Source organism: Mustela nivalis (assembly GCF_964662115.1).
Source record: "Mustela nivalis genome assembly, chromosome: 4".
Classification (NCBI taxonomy): domain Eukaryota; kingdom Metazoa; phylum Chordata; class Mammalia; order Carnivora; family Mustelidae; genus Mustela; species Mustela nivalis.
The window spans coordinates 69,423,093-69,441,089 of record NC_139023.1 but is presented as its reverse complement, the minus strand read 5'-3'; the positions used below and the strand labels follow the sequence as shown (position 1 = coordinate 69,441,089).

General features: G+C 38.0%; 1 protein-coding gene across 8 annotated transcripts in view; it reads left to right on the top strand.

Moving 5' to 3' along the window:
- IL15 (interleukin 15) overlaps window positions 1-17,997 on the top strand; it is an 82,576-nt gene that overhangs the window by 18,177 nt on the left and 46,402 nt on the right. Inside the window, exons 3-4 of one of the 8 annotated variants that reach the window (XM_082728481.1) lie at window positions 428-512; window positions 1,819-1,880. The exons of 6 other annotated variants lie outside the window; for them this stretch is intronic. The gene's annotated coding sequence lies outside the window, so the exon portion shown is untranslated. The remainder of the gene's footprint in view (window positions 1-427; window positions 513-1,818; window positions 1,881-17,997) is intronic. One more of the 8 variants, XM_082728485.1, reaches the window with a different exon arrangement.

Genomic DNA, 17,997 nt, shown 5'->3' with positions numbered 1-17,997 from the left:
CGCCCATACCACTTTTACAAGCACTCCCGCTTTGCAGTGGAGACTTGAGACGTTCAGGTTACTCCTCAGGAAGGAGCCCGCAAGTAATGCTTTAGAAACCAGCCATTTGGGCCTACTACAGCAAATCTGTTGCCACTGTGTTGATTCAGGGACCTGGTGTACAGAATTAATCACTTGATGCCTCTCATAACATGCTGGGTGTTTGGAATGGGAGATACCAGAGGCCTAATCAGCTGGGAAAAATAAAACATTAGAGGAGCGACAACCAGCTCTGGTTGAGACTGTCTGGAATCAGGGCGCTGAGGGATTATGGGGCCTCGAGTGCATCCGTATTTAATCTAAAAGATCTACTCTGCCGTAGACTTCTTTACTTAATTGTGTTATTTCTGAGGATTGCGGTAATCTTACCCCTCTTTGCTTCTGTAAGGGATTGGTGAGAAGCCCTAGAAATGCTGGAATCCAGTTATTTGCCAGCAGGAGACGTGCTGTATAATTAAGCTGTCATTTCCCTGGTAAGTTATTATCAGCAGGTAATAAGAAGTGTGCGTCATTATAAATTGTCACACAGCATCTCATGCTGCAGGAGATAAGGTAACGTCTTCTGTGACAACACAGAGTGATCACATGGTGTCATTACGGCCGTCATAAATCACAGTGTCCACTTTAATAGTTAAACAGTTATCTATAGAGGCAGTACTGGAAAATTGGTTACTAATAACTGCCTGATATTTGATGAAGAATAATTTTTATATAGGTCTTTTTATATAAATACCCGAGGAATTTGAAAGAAGAGCAATCATCTAAAACACACACGTGAATGCTTTTGTTTGTTTTGTTTTGTTTTGTTTTTGGCTCATTGATCTTTAACTACAGATGCTGGAAGGGTCAGAAAGTCACCAAAATAGCTTCCCACTTTTGAGTTTGTTTGTTTGTTTGTTTATATTATGTTGTGTTAGTCACCATACAGTACATCATTAGTTTTTGATGTGGTATTCCGTGATTCATTGAAGAAGGGCCAGATGCACCCCAATGTTCATAGCAGCAAAGTCCATAATATCCAGCCCATGGAAGAAGCCAAGATGCCCTTCAACAGACAAAATGGGTAAAGAAGATGTGGTTCATATACACAATGGAATATTACTCAGCCATCAGAAAGGATGAATACCCAACTTTTGTATCAAAATGGATGGGACTGGAGGAGATTATGCTGAGTGAAATAAGTCAAACAGAGAAAGACAGTTATCATATTTTCCGAATTTAAAGTTATATATATTTCATATCCTATCCTATTCTATCAAGATTACTGCACAGTTGCACTAAAGAGGCCAAAACTGGCTACTAGTAAATTCAGGTCTTTGTGGCTTTCTGTTGTTGGAAACCACAAGGTAGCAAGGAAATGGCTTGCCCTCTGGGGTAAAAGGAAAATATTTCTTGATTTTTGAAGGGCAAAAACTAGGAGGCGTTTCTCTCTTTTTCCTTTCCCGGGGTATTGTTCCTTGGCTATTCTTTTCCACTTCTCTCTCTCCTCTCATCATGAGTTATGTTCTTCAGAATTTAATTCACATTTACCAGCTATAAAAACCTCACCTTGACTGACCCAGCTGCCTCTTCCCCTTCGGTTTAGCTGGTAGTAGACTTCGCTCTTTACATGGCAAAGTATGACAGATGTCTTCTTGGTGAGAATTTTAAAATCATATCCAACTAGACTATTGCATTCCAAAGTATGAAAATATTTGTTTCCAGGATCTGACCCAATATAGAGCTTGCACCAGAATGCAAATTCACCACACAACCCAACAATTTTTTTTTCCCCGCAAGGCCCTCCTGAGGAATTCATGTATGCTTTATTCACTATAGACTGGTACTTCAATAACACTGAGGTAAGGATGTTAATGGCCACTTTTTCTGTGGGACCTTTGGGAAGGGTAGAACAGCCTTACTGTGAGGGTTATGATGCCTGGTTCATGCTGAGGTGTCACATTCACGATGGTGATAATCACAGAGAGGTAACATTTTTGAGTGCTCACTGTGTGTCGGGGCCTATTCTATGTATGAACATGAGTGTTTACGAGTGAACTTGATCCTTACAATGACCTGGTGAGGGGAGGCACTAGGAAACTGAGGCGCAGGGAGATTGGTTAATCTCCATTAAACCTTATTGTTAGTTGTAGTGATTAAGTTGGAATTCAATCCGGATAGGACTGAAACCAAAGTCTGTCATATCTGTTTGAGTGCTGTCCAAAAGAAGTTTCTGCAGTGGTGAGAATGTTCTCCATCTGCCACGTCCAATAAAGTAACCACAAACCATATGTGGCATTTGAGCCCTTGAAATGTGGCTAGCTCAACTGAGGAAGTGAATTTTTAATTTAATTTAGTTTTAATTAATTTACATTTATAGTTAAATAGCCCCATATGGCTAGTGGTGACTGTAGTGGACAGCATAGCTCCAGATAATTTTTAGATGACTATAGGCTAATAACAGAACAACCAAACCAGGAAAATACGTTAAAAGAATTTGCTAGTCTTCCTCTACTTCTGGAGTTTCCCTGGATCCTACATTAAAAAAATATTTTTTGTTGTTTAATATTAAAAGAGAAGGAAAGGAAAGAAGGGCTACTTGAAATCTTTTGCCATATGGAAGCAGTAGGATTCAATTAAACAATACATTATTGACTGCCTCCTCTGGTTCAGGCATTCTGCAAAGCTTTGGGCATTATGAAAAAATGAATAGGAAGACATAGTTCCTGTCTTCAAGGAGCTCATAATCTAAGGAACCTTGTAGAGATGTTATGCATTTTTCTTCCAGAGTCTCTTCATGTATAATTAAAGAATTTAAATATCTTCTATTTTATACTTTGTGGTGTTTCACTTTTAATTTTTAATATTCTAATTTTTTCAAAAGGTAATGTATTGACATGGTTTAAAATTCAGAGGGGATTGAGCTGCTTTTAATTCCCTTTTAAGGAAGCAACCACTATTATCATTTCCTAGTTCATACCTTTATAAATATTTTGAGCATGTACAAGGAAACATAAACGCATGTTCAGTCCTTTCTAAGAAAAAAATAGGCACTATTGAGTAACCTTGCTTCTTGCACTTAAAAATCTGTATCTTGGATACTTTTTCATACTGGGTGCATAATATTCTGTTCTGTGGCTCTGCTGTGATTTGTTTAAGCAGTCCTCTGTGGGGATTTAAGTTCTTTCCAATCTTTTGCTATTACAGGACATACAGACATGAGTAAATTTAGCAATTATATTCTAACGTGAGCCAGAGTGAATTGCATTCATGTTCCCCAGAGTATATTCCACAAACAGTCTCAGAAGGTGTTCAACACAAAAAGAGGGTTCTCTGTCTAAATAACTTTCTGTAACTTCTGGGTATTCATTGGGGATTCATAGCCTGCCTTGTTAAATTAAAATAAATCCTACAATAATCTACATCAGTGAAGACCATGTGTTTCCCAGGGCTGGATTTTCTGATGTACTAGAAGAGACTGTTTTTGTAGGTTGAGATCCCTGGGAAGCCGATTGTGATCTAGAAATGCACCTGTAGGAGGCCTGCTGGGGTGTGTTCTCCGGAAGGATACGTACTGGAAGGAAGCCATGCTGGAAGTAAGGGAGGCAGAGGGGGCTGGTGAAGAGGGACCCAGTTGTCAGCAGAGACCTCAGCCAGTGGGTCCACGTCCCTTGGAGAGTGAGTGCTCTGCAGCCCAGATGGAGTTTCAGGGATGTTCCAACTCCCAACGAAGGAGGCCAAGCCCCCACACAGAGATGTTGTGATCTTGTGCTAGATAGCTCCCTTCCACTGGGGGCATTTCTGGGGAGAGACCCCGCTCTGAACTGTTAGTTGGGGCAGTGCTTCTGTGTTCACCACGACTCTGAATAGCACCTTCACAACTTAATGGGAATGCGTATGGATTCCTTCATAGGAATCTGTGTTCACCACGACTCTGAATAGCACCTTCACAACTTAATGGGAATGCGTATGGATTCCTTCATAGCCTTGCTGTTCAGAGCAAGTCACTTGATGTCTTCATCAAGAACTTTCTCTATGATAGATGGATACCCAGCCGGAAGTTCTTGGGAGTATCTAACATTCTTTGTTTCTAATTCCATTTCAGTATGTACTAATTAAATTGCGGGGGAACGAGATAAATTTTCCCAAACATACGTTTGGCCACACAGGGTCCTACGACCTGATTAGGTCAACCGTAATCTGATATTACTGCTATGCATTCATGGGGAAGGTACATTGTTACAGTGTTTTTAAGAGGGTGTCACTTAACCTGGGGCAGATTCTTGGGGCAAAATGGCAGGAAAGCTGAGTTAGAGTTTCATTTGTTCTCTTAGTGTTTGTGTTGCCTCTTCTTGGGTATTTCCTGAAGGAGCTAACCTGCAGTCTCCCTGGGATAGGAAATCTGAGTCCACGTTGCTAACAGGTGAAGGATTAGACTGTTCTGAATCTACCCAGCTTTAAACCACAGTCTTAGGTGCTCTTACTTATTTTCCCTTTTGAAGTTCATGGGTAAACAGGAAACCAACAAGCCATAGCCATGTCTCAGGGGCATTATATTTGAAAATTGGATGGGTCTGAATGCTTGTTCTGTGCCCTTTTTGTGTCTGCTAATTTCAATCTCATGCCATATGCAGAATTCATCAGTTGTCCTGGCTGTCAAGGTATTTTGCTTCCTGATGGGAGAGGGAAAAGTATCCCAGGAATGCACCTCTTTGGGTGTGCCTGATAGAGTTGATGGAGCTTCATAGAGAGGATGGAAAAATACCCAGGAAAAATCTCAAAGAAGTTCTTAGGAGGTGGTAGAGGAGCCCAGTGAAGTGGGAGGTAAAACCATGATTAAGGGCTGGCTTTTAAATGAATATGATGCACAAGTGGAGACAAAAAAGAAAAACAAAACAAAACAAAAACAAGCACTAAGATTGATGGCTGTGTCCAAGACCAACTTTGAAATTGATCATTTTTCTCAAAAACATTGATCTTTGCCATCAACACAAAGCTTAATGAGAATTCTTGTTATTCTTGATATTGTATAATAGTAATGCCTTAAGTGATAGATTATTTAAAAGGGGGATTTGAAAGGGAATAAACTAGAAAAGATATTGTTAGAGGACAAAAAATGATGAAATGATGAAAATAGGAATTTGCCTTAAATCCAAAACAAATTAATCTTTTCTGACCAGTCATTGACTCTTTCCTTCTCCTCCATAACAGTTGATATCTAAGATGTCTTTATGCTAACTCTGAAATGTTTCTGGAACCACGTCCTTCATAAACCATTTGCAATGATTCATTTGCAGAGTGTCAGGTCCTAGAGCATGCTGGCTGCTTCTAATGATTTAACTGTGGAGTCCATTTAAAATCCCAGTCTCATCTTCATATGTTCCTCCAGTTCATGTTAGACCTGTGGGACTAGTAGGGGGAAGAAGGTGTGGTTCACGTTTTCATACCTTCTAGCCTCCTTCTGATTTTCACTGATGGAAATTGGGACCCAGAGGGGACGTAGGGCAAAAGGGCAAGATCTCTTCTGATAGGAGGTCATTCTCTGTTGGTTGTTGTTTCTCTTCCTGGCTAATAGTAACTCACCATTGATACTTTCTGTGGGGGGAGGATTCTAGAGTTGGGCATTTCCTTGGGACTTGTGTGAGTTCTTCCTCACACGTATAGTGGTCTCTACACTGGCCCTCTGTGTGTGATTAGTCTTAACCTCTTCCTGTCCTCTCAGCAATCTCCACTAGTGGGACAGCCTACCAGGTAAGTCCCTAATGGGACTTAACCCATCGGATAAGCAAGGGGACTTACCTGAGTCGCCTTGCTAAGAGGCCAGCTTTGATCCACAACTTTGCTGAATCAAACATTGGAAATAAAATTTGATGCTTTTCTCCATTATAATATTTTTTCCTCTTTGGTCAAGTAGGTTTAACAGCAAATCCCTTGAGCTGATATGATGTCTCCCCAGGAGATGAGATGTCAGTCTGTACTGCTCAGGCTAGCTACCATAACAAAATATCAGACCTGAGCTTCTGGAGGCTGGAAAGTCTGAGATCAAGATGGCCACTATTTGCTTCTCTGTTGAGGACTCTTCTTGGCTTGCAAGTGGCTGTCTTCTCGCTGTGTCCCTACGTGGTGAAGAGAGAGGAAATAATGTCCATGGTGTCTCTTCTTATAGGGATACTAATCCCATCATGGGGACCCCACCTTTATGACCACATTCAACCTTAATCACATCTCCAGACACCATCACAGTGGGAGTAGGGCTGTGACATAAGAATTTTGGGGAAAACAATTCAGTCTGTAGCACAGTCTCTTTTATGTGTAGCCCCATAGCATTTCTCATCATTCCCTTGGCTTGTGATTCTAATCGTTGCCTTTCTCTTCCTTCCTGGTATTTTAGTATTCTGTGTATGGATGTGGGAAGGGTTCTTGGGGTGAAGTTGGTGGTCTAGAGGAAGTAAAAGGGCTTGCCTGAGTTAGCTCTGGACTGGGTGTCTGGACCTAGCTGTAAAACTCTCTTTAGAATGTGGGGCAACTTAATGCTTCTTCATCCCCAGCATTTGGTTCTATTTGTCACTTCCAGGGCAAGAGTAAAGCCACATTCAAGATCCTCTTAAACTATCATCCTTACCTACCTTCTTGAATTCTCAGCTCTGTGGGCAATGCCAATTTGCTGGAGTGACACTACTAATTTATTTTTATTTTTATTTAAAAGATTTTATTTATTTATTTGACAAATAGAGGTCACAAGTAGGGGGGAAGCAGGCTCCCCACTGAGCGGGGAGCCTGATGTGGGGCTCGATCCCAGGACCCTGGGATCATGACCTGAGCCAAAGGCAGAGGCTTTAACCCACTGAGCCACCCAGGTGCCCCACTAATTTTTTTTTTAAGTAGCATATCATTTTTTATTCTTTTACTTTCAATCTATCTCTTTATGTATTTTTTATTAAAATGTATTATTTGTTTCCAGGGTACAAGTCTCATTCTGAAAGGCTAGCTCAAATGTCACCTTCTCACTGAAGTCTTTCCCAATCTATTATCTTTCTTTCTTTAGAATTAATTGCTTCACCCTGTTTTTTTTTTTAATTTATTTTTTATTTATTTTCAGCATAACAGTATTCATTGTTTTTGCATGGAGTACCCAGTGCTCCATGCAATCTGTGTCCTCTATAATACCCACCACCTGGTACCCTGACCTCCCATCCCCCCCGCCCCTTCAAACCCCTCAGATTGTTTTTCAGAGTCCATAGTCTCTCATGGTTCACCTCCCCTTCCAATTTCCCCCAACCCCCTTCTAACTCCCCATGTCCTCCATGCTATTTGTTATGCTCCACAAATAAGTGAAAACATATGATAATTGACTCTCTCTGCTTGACTTATTTCACTCAGCATAATCTCTTCCAGTCCTGTCCATGTTGCTACAAAAGTTGGGTATTCATCCTTTCTGATGGAGGCATAATACTCCATAGTGTATATGGAGTACATATACACTATGGAGTGTATATGGACCACATCTTCCTTCATCCGTTGAAGGGCATCTTGGTTCTTTCCATAGTTTGGCGACCATGGCCATTGCTGCTATAAACATTGGGGTACAGGTGGCCCTTCTTTTCACTACATCTGTATCTTTGGGGTTGACATGGGCCTTTCTTTGTTTTTCTATTCAAACACGAAGTGCATTAGTTAGTTATTTGCAATTTTACTCCCAGGTTGACAAGTTCCTTAAGGATCAAAACCAGTTACTAGGTTCTTGTACACATTGAGTTTTGAATAAATATTTTAAATAATTCAAAAGGTTCCAGCATACAACCATGTATATTGAATGGCTACACTTTGGACTTGGAATTATATGAAGCTTTTATTAAGTCAGTAAGAGTCAGAAATAAGATTATATGGATAATTTTATTATTATTAATATTAACATAAATATCCTGTATTTTATGGGCCATACCGAATTTTGGATAGTTGTTTCTTATTTTATACTCCTTAACTTTTAAAAATGGCATAAGTATGACTACCTTTTTTTAAAATGGAAATATCCTACTTCAGGGTTTTCTAATGGTGTAATTTTTTATTTATTCAAAAGGCATATTCAAACCCCTTCAAAATTATATATCCCTTGAAAATATGATGTTATAATGTTGTGTTTTACTACTGAGTGTCTGAGTGGAGACTTTGCTACTCCACTCTTAGAATAGATATTTGTAACTTATTTTCAGCATCTTGCCTGGAGTTGGTCAAAACTCGACCATTGGTATCAAAAACTCGACCATTCTCTTACACCATACACAAAGATAAACTCGAAAAGGATAAAAGACCTCAAGGTGAGGCAAGAATCTAACAAAATCCTAGAGCAGAACATAGGCAGTAACCTCTTCAACATCAGCCACAGCAACTTCCTTCAAGATATGTCTCCAAAGACAAAGGAAACAAAAGTGAAAATGAACTTTTGGGACTTAATCAAAATCAAAAGCTTCTGCACAACAAAGGAAACAGTCAATAAAACAAAGGGGCAACCCACAGAATAGGAGAAGATATTTGCAAACAACACTACAGACCAAGGGCTGATATCCAAGATCTATAAAGAACTCCTCAAACTCAACACACACAAACCAGTTAATCCTGTCAAAAAAAAAAAAAAAAAAAAAAAGGCCAGAAGCCATGAACAGACACTTCTCCAAAGAAGACATACAAATGGCTAACAGACACATGAAAAAATGTTCATCATCACTAGCCTCCAGTGAGATTCAAATCAAAACCACATTGAGATACCACCTTACACCATTTAGAATGGCCAAAATTAACAGGACAGGAAACAACATGTGTTGGAGAGGATGTGGAGAAAGGGGAACCCTCTTACACTGTTGGTGGGAATGCAAATTGGTGCAGCCACTTTGGAAAACAGTGTGGATGTTCCTTAAGAAATTAAAAATAGAGCTTCCCTATGACCCTGCAATTGCACTACTAGGTATTTACCCCAAAGATACAGATGTAGTGAAAAGAAGGGCCATCTGTACCCCAATGTTTATAGCAGCAGTGGCCACAGTCACCAAACTGTAAAGAACCAAGATTCCCTTCAACGGACGAATGGATAAGGAAGATGTGGTCCATATACACTATGGAGTATTATGCCTCCATCAGAAAGGACGAATACCCAACTTTTGTAGCAACATGGACAGGACTGGAAGAGATTATGCTGAGTGAAATAAGTCAAGCAGAGAGAGTCAATTATCATACGGTTTTACTTATTTGTGGAGCATAAGAAATAACACGGAGGACACTGGGAGATGGAAAGGAGAGTGAGTTGAGGGAAATCGGAGGGGGAGACAAACCATAAGAGACTGTGGACTCTGAGAAACAAACTGAGGGTTTTGGAGGGGAGAGAGTTGGGCAGGTTGGGTGAGTCTGGTGGTGGGTATTATGGAGGGCACGTGTTGTATGGAGCACTGGTTGTGGTGCATAAACAGTGAATTTTGGAATATTGGAAAAATATAAAATTTTAAAAAGTGTCAGAAGGTCCTTGAAATTAAATATCATAACATTTGTGCATTCTTTGAATAAACTAGTGAATTTAAGATTGCTAAATTAAAAAAGAAAGTAAATCTTTTACCTTTTATAAGCCGAATGATCTACCGAATTAGTCCACTCTGCCTTTATTCCTGCCATAGATGTCGATGGGTGTGACCCTGTCCCAATAAAACTTTATGTACAAAACAGGTGGTGGGTGAGGTTTGGGCTGTGGGTTATGGTTTGCCTACTCTCCATATATAAGATGAAGAAATTCTATTTCTCACTTGATCCTATATTATTATTTTAAAGGAACTGAGATGCTTAAAACCAACCAAATATGTAATCCAACCATCCAGTTTCTGAATGATTTCACCAGGATAAGGAAATTAGAGATTAAAGTAGATCAGATTTTTCTGAATGACTCATTCAAACTTTTGAAAAATATTGAGAACAATGTGAAGTCAAGTTCAGTCTCAAGAATGAAACAAAATAAATTCATAGAAATGGAAATTCAAGGGAAGTGACTTATTTTTGATAAAGTGAAAATACACATTTTATTTTTACTTTCAGTTTACATTTATCCCTTCAAGAAAAAGTTCTGAAATGTGTGTATAGATCAGGATAAACAAAGGAGTAAGTAGAAGTGTTTATGAAAATTGAAACAATACAAATCCTTGTAGGAAAAAGGTAACTCCTCTCTTGTGCAGTCATTTCCGGCATCAGGAAATAATAAAGTAAATATAAATTGAAAGAAAAAGTATGATGAGCTCGCTTCATATGATTCCTTGAAACTGCTCTGTTTCTTAGAATTTTTATTAGGAATTCCCCAAACTCAAGAAACAACTTAATGACAGTTTCAGCGTAGACACGTGTTAGGAGTTGCTGCTGCTGAGAGCTCAGGGAAGAATCAGGATGGGATTTTGGATATTGAGGGATAGAATATCATTCTTAGAATAGCAGCGTAGCTCTGAATTGTCTTGTCACTACGAGAGATTTTTAAAAATAATTAGACACATTATTTTAAGAAAACCCATTATGATCTATTCTGGGGCAGGAAATAGAGGAATCTTCTTTAAATGAAATCATACTTGCAATATGCAAAAAATTTAACAGGAACCTCCCCTCAGTTGTTTTGAGGTCATAAGCAAAGTGCCATATACTTTCTGTGTTTCTAATTCTCCTTGATTCCTAGACTTTTAGTTATGGCTTCCTTTGGGATACTGCATAAGAGAAGCATTTTGATGTGGTTATTTTGTGTAGGCCTGTGATAGTTGTTCTTGTCTGATGTGAGGGAGGATTGAGAAGAATATAGGCTAGCTGGAATTAAAGATACATTCTTACAATTTGCATAGTCAAAATAGGCCATCAACTGTAAGATGTTTCTTATTGAGCACTGGGGTTGCAGTAACAAGGATTCAGAAAGGTGTTATTTCTGTAGGCTGTTCCTTTGAAGGTAGCTTTTATTTTGGGGAATCCATTGGGAAGCATACTAGACTCTATGCTCAAGAAATTTTGGCCACATTGATGTTTGTGCTAACTAAATATCTCATGAAGTACTTATCATTATCTTTGTTTTCTTTTTTTAGATTCTCAAATAAATGCATTTAGAAAGCTGAATTTGAGCATAGACTAGATTATATAGGATCTCTTTTCTACACACTTTCCTTTTTTTATTTTGGCCAGGACTGCAACTTATAGGCATGGGTGGTCTTGAGTCATCATCTTTAATTCAATTTATTCAAACTTTTAATTTTTTTCCTTACTGTTTTTCTGATTATCAAAGTAATATGTGCTCCTTATGGTAAGAGTGAAACTATAGGAAACCGTAAAGTGGGGAAAATATCAGATCCAGCAATGCAATTACTAAGAGACAACTTGTTGCATCATTATTTTTTCTACATAGTAGATACAAAAAAGTTGGAACATTTGCCTCGTAGTTTGTTTTCTTAACAGCAGACGGTGACATTTCCCTGTGACATTACGTAAGTAAAGTAAATATTATTCTTAATGTGCATATAATACTCTGATTTAAAATGTATCACAATCTATTGTGATTGCATTCACTTGTGGTTATTAAAAATAATACTTATGTGAATATATCTTTGAATAAATCTCCATCTAGATTTTTGACAGTTTTGTTAAGGAAAATTTCCAAAGAGGAGAATTAAGATGTCTGACATTTTGAATATTTTAATGGTGCGCAGCACATATTCCAGAAAATATGTATAAATTTATACCGTTGGCCCCATTCTGTGAGCCTTGGTGACACGGTATCCTCACGAGTGCTGACATTTTAGAGTTTTAAAACAATTCTTCCTGGTGCCGTGACGAATAGCGCAGTAGCTTGGGACCAGTGTAATTTCCCGCCAGGAACTCATATGGCATGGGACTGCAGGGTGACTCACAAACCATCCATAACAAATGACAGAGTCAGAGAAAAGCCATAAAATCCAGCCTTGTGTCAGTGTAGGCAAAAGCAGCGGAGGCCAAGCAGAATTTGTCCCGGAAGCCCTACTGAATGGCACAGAGGAATGGCAAGACAGGAGGGCCCCGTGACAGCAGAGGTCCACAGTCACCAGCAGATCAGCAATCCAAGAAGGAAAGAACCCTGTTCTGAGTTGGAACAAAGCTCCAACAGGAAGTCACTGCTGTAAGAAATGGAGAAAGATTCTCTGTTCCTGTTGCTGGCAGATCTCAGAGGGCACGTTCCAGAAGGAGGGGAATGCACCGGAAGGAAGGGACTGTGTTCCTCAGTGGCAGCTTCCAGGGATGAAGCTAGACCGGCTCAGAACAGAGGTATATGCCGCCTCTTTAGAAACTCCGAGGGACTTCACAGGGGCTTCTTGCCTGGGCTTTCCTCCTGACATGGAGATGGGAATGAACAAACAGGCTCTGTGGCTCATCTCTAACCAGGATGATGATGGAGTTAGTAACACATTCTTGACCTTCTCTCTGCCTGAGAATGACCACTTAAGGTGCAGTCTGTGTGCTGTGTGCCCTTAGAAATGCCTAGCTCCACAGTCCTCCCTTCTGTGGGCTCTCTTCCCTCTCCTACTTCTCGCCCATTTTCACTTCCTCCTGTTTGCCTGGAATCGCACTCCTTAATGGAATACTTTTTCTGTGTTTAATCATGATGTCGTATCTATTGTTTGTCTGGTTTCCATTGGGATTTCTCCTCTGATTCATTTGTTATTAAAAAATGTATTGCTTGATTTTCAAGCATTTAAGAATTCCCTAGGTATTTTCCTGTTACTGATTTCACAGCCAGAATTGTCAGAGACTAAGCATTGAATAATTTCAGTCCTTTTAATTTTGTAATGACTTGCTTAATGACCCAACATATGGTCAACTTTGGCAAATGTTCCAATAGAACTTGAAAAAAGTGTGAATTTTGACGTTTTTGGTATAATGCAGCGTACAAGTCAGGTAGATCAAGAGGATTTTTTTTTTTTTTAGACCTACTCTATCCTTCGTGAATTTACATTTTATTATTATTCTATGAACTTGTGCGAGGGATATTTTTAAATCACCCACAATAAGGGTGAATTTGCCTATTTTTCCTTTGCTTCTATTCATTTTCTTGATAAAATTTAAAGCTGTAGTTTTAGGAGGTTTTCTCTTGGATGGTGACCCCCCCCCATGGATGGGCATTTTTATGGGTATGAAGTGCCCTCCTGTCTTGTTATTTGGCTTACTGTCTGCTTTTGCGAATATTATACAGTTATCCCAGATTATTTCATTTAATGTTCGCATGATATATAGTTTCCCTTCCATTTGCCTTTGGCATGTCTTTGCCTGTATGTTACAGGCATGTCTCTTGGCTCTGTTTTACATTTTTGTTTTTAATTCCACCTGACAATCTTAGTCCATTTTCATTTAATATAAGTACTGATATAATTGTGTTTTTATCTCCCATCCATCTCTTTATGCAGCTTTTTCTTCCTTTCTTGCTTTTGTGTAGGTTAATCAACTTTTTTACTATCCCCTTTTCCTCTACTAATTTGTTAGTTAATATTTGACTCTTCTGCGTTACCTTAAATATTAAAACATGCATCTTTTTAAAGTAGATACTCTGGATATTAGTTGTTATCTACATCATTTGTGTATTACATTCTATCTGGTGATTTTTTTAAAGATTTTTTTTTTATTTGACACAGAGAGAGAGGGGGAACACAAGCAGGGAGAGTGGGAGAGGGAGAAGCAGGCTTCCTGCTGAGCTGGGAATCTGATGGGGGATTCAGTCCCAGGACCCTGGGATCATGACTGGAGCGAATGGCAGTCACTTAACGACTGAGCCACCCAGGCACTCCTTATCTGGTGATTTTTTTAAGAAGAGATCGTTTCAGTGTGCTTTAACCTCTTTTAGAGTAATACAAACTTTAAATTATTTTCATGAGTTCATAATATCGTTGACCACCTAAGCGTGGTCAAAATTTCACAAGAAGAAAACTACCCATGATTTCATTTATGAACATCAGTGCAAAACTCAGAAAATTATCAGGAGAAAGAATCCAGCAACTCATTCAAGGAGTCATATATCATGATAAAGTAGAGTTCATTCCAGGAATGAAAAATTATGAACTGTACTAAAAAGAATTCATCATATTAATTGATGTAAGGGAAAAATTATGTTAATTTCTATAGATGCTGAGTGTTCATCCGACAAAATTCAACAGCCATTCTAGATATTTTTTTTTAAAGAGACAACTCAGTAAAGTAAGAGTTAAACATTTTGTAACCCTAACAATTTATGCAATCACACATATATACACACGCCAAAAACAGTATAATAATTAATGGCAAAATGCTAGAGGCACTTCTATTTCTGCCAAAAGACAAACCAGATAAGGGCGCACAGCTCTCATGCCTACTGCTGATGCTTTACCAGAGCTGTTAGTCAACAGCACCAGACAAGAGAAACTGTTGTTGTAGATGACTTTAATACTTAGAAAACCCCAAAGAATGTAACTGAAAAGATTTATAACTATGATTCAATTCTAACATCTAAAAGAGAGCGTGGGGAAAAAAAAAAAAAAAGACAAATCTGACTCATTAAATCCTTTGGTTTGGCAACAAAACAAAAAAACAGTTACTCTAGAGAAATCCTGAAGACGAATGGTAAACTTGGCAAAAGTATTTACCTCTGAAATCACCAAGGTTTTTTTTTTTTTTTCTGTTTTTTAAGATTTTATTTATTCATTTGAGAGAGAGAGCAAGAGAGCACAAGCAGTGGGAATGGCACAGGGAGAAGCAGACTCCCAGCTGAGCTGGGACTTAGGGCTCTGGGATCATGACCTGAGCCAAAGGCAGACTCTTAGCCATCTAAGCCACCCAGGCACCCCGCCAAGAGTTTTCCAGTGTATTTTAGAAATCGTGGGTTTGGGGAGAAATAAAAAGCAGTAGAACAACTGGCAAAGATCATCAATAGGCAGTTTGTATAACAAGAAATGCAGTCTTTGAATTCATAAAAATTCAACCTCATGCAAAATGGTAGTCTTTTTTTGATTTATGGAATGTGGGAATATAAATACATATTTCTCAGTTTGCTTGCATTTCATCAGGAAACTGTCACGGATTCACAGGAGCTAATAAAAATGGTTGTTTAATTAAAGAGAAGAGGGTGGAAAGAATACAGGGTTGAAAGGGAAGAGAATGAGGGCATGATTTCTAAATGAATTACCTTTCCATATTGTTTTGTTTCTCAACATTGTGACTGTATTACCTTTAGAGAAAAAAATACAATAAAATGTAATTTTTTGTGAATTTGTTAAGAGAGAAATTTTATTTCATTCTATCTTGCATTCTTGGTAACTGTGGACACTGAATTCCTTAAAACTGTCTGCATTTTTACTCTTTGTACCTATCTGTTCAAGTTTCTCATATTTGGAGATATTTTTTCTTACCAAATTTTATAATTCTTTAATATGTAAGTCACCAGTACATTTAAAATTTTTATTTAGACATTTTTAGTTTGTTAATCCCACTATTTTATTCATTATTTATTAATATATTGAACTTAATTATTTTTATTTTGTCAAATCTATCAATCTTATTTTGTTGAATTTTTTTTTAATTGCCTTAAGCCTATCCAGAAATCAGGTGCTTACTTAATGTATTTTTCGAGCTGTTTTTTTTTTTTTTAAAGCTGGAATTTGTCATATGAAGTGAGAGAATATAATTTTTCTCAACACCTAACCAGTAACTTCATAGAATCTTTGTTAAGTAGTAACCATTTTTCTTACCTGCTGTTCCAAGATTCTTTCATAGAGATATCTGTCAGTACAACAGTCACTTATTTTCATTTTGTGGTAAATTTTGAAATCTACTAGGACTAGTTGTTTTTTTTAATTGCCTTTTAATTTCAAAATTATTTTCACCAGTGGACTCTTCCACATGAACTTAAAAATCATAGTCAATCTCACTTCCTGTTTCAATTTTTATGTCAATTTCACGTCCAATTTCATTTCCTATGAATTAATTTGGAAAGAAAATTATACCTCTGTAATATACAGTGTTACCATTCAGGAATTAAATATGCTTCTCAAAGTATTTGATTGTCCTTTTTGCTTTACTTTTTGCTTTTGTCCTTTAGTTTTACTGATTTTTTATATTGTTCTAATGTATTTCCTTATCATGTTCATTCCTAAGTATTGTATAATTTTGTCAGTAATGTGAATTAGGTAATTTTCTCTATATATTACTAAGATACAGATGATGAACATGAAAATAAGTGGTTATTTAATTTTTATTTTTCATTCATTTTGTTACAAACTTTCTCATAGAACTTGCTATTTTAGTTCATATGATGTCTCAGGTAATTTGCTTACTTTGTTAGTTAAATAATTATAGAATCAAAATAAATAATTGTAATAGCTACAAGTAATGGTTTTATGTTTTTGAATAGCTATAATTGTATATTTTTACATCTTGTTTTTATTAATCAAATTTCAGGGGCATCTGGGTGGCTCAGTTGGTTAAACATCTGCCTTTGGAGCAGGTTATGATGGAAGGGTCCTGGGATCGAGTCCTGCCCACATCAGTCTCCTTGCTCAGTAAAGGAGTCTGCTTCTCTCTCTGCCTCTATTCTCTCTCTCTCTCTCTCTCTCTCTCTCTCTTTCTCTCTCAAATAACTAATAAAAACCCAAAAAAGATAAGGAAAGAAAAGAAATTCTGGGAATTTCTTCCAGATACCAAAGAATAACCACGAGAGCATCCATTCTTATACTTCAATACGATGGGGATACTTGGAGTGATTTGCTAGTAGGGTTGAAGCTGGAATTAGTTTCAGGAAGATTTGCTTGTAATAGGAAATTACTATTCTATTCCTGTTATTAAGAATTTATTATTCTAAAAAAATGTGTAGTGAATTTTGCCAAAGGTATTTTTAGCTCAGGACTGGTGCGGTGTTTAAGAGATTGGGCTGACTAGAATTTGAAACACGGCTCTACAACTTGGCCGCATTGCATCACAGCCTCTGGGTGGCTGCTTAGGCTCTGCTCTCAGTTTCCTCATTTATAAAGTGCAGATAGCAATCATACCTACCTCATAGGCATTCTATAAATGGCACATGAGCTAAAGCCTGTGATGTGTTTGGCATTGCCCTTGGAATAGAGCTGGCATTCAGTAAGCGATGACTATTATTGCCATCTGTTGAGACGATGGTATGATTTTTCTATGGGATAACTTAAGATGAAAGAATTTGAGCAAAGCAAGTCTGACTGGAATCTTCGATTGCATGGCCCACCTTAGTGAGAGCTCACATCTGCCCACCCCATGTTTGAGCATCTGTGGTTTAATTCTTACTCTTTTTTTTCCACTCTCAGTATGCCACTCACCTTAACAAAAATGTGTACTTCCTTTGTCCAGTCAGCAGGATTAAGAAACAAGTTCGTCTTCTACTTTTCATGGCTCTGTTTATTCAGTTATCAGGAGGAAGGGTGGAGTTGAATCAAATACTAATTTTTCAGTGTTTTTTCCTTCTAGTTCTCTTATAGTGGGTAATATTGGGAAAGGTGCTTATTTTTGTCTGGGTATTGTAATGCACATAATATTCAGAAGGTTGTCAAAGCCCTCTGAGGGTTAGCCATACACACATATATATACCGAGGATTAGTCATGTATGTGCATAAGCATGGGCCTCACTTTCATCATCTGCCTAAGTAAGCTTACTTAATTCTCTATCTAAATTTTAATTTTCTGAGGTAATCAGTTATTTAAATATTTGAAGGAAAAAGCTAACCCGAGGTTAACATTTCTTTTTTTTTTTTTTTAAGATTTTATTTATTTATTTGACAGAGAGAGATCACAAGTAGGCAGAGAGGCAGGCAGAGAGAGACAGGAGGAAGCAGGCTCCCTGCCAAGCAGAGAGCCCGATGCGGGACTTGATTCTAGGACACTGAGATCATGACCTGAGCTAAAGGCAGAGGCTTAACCCACTGAGCCACCCAGGCGCCCGAGGTTAACATTTCTTTATGGGAC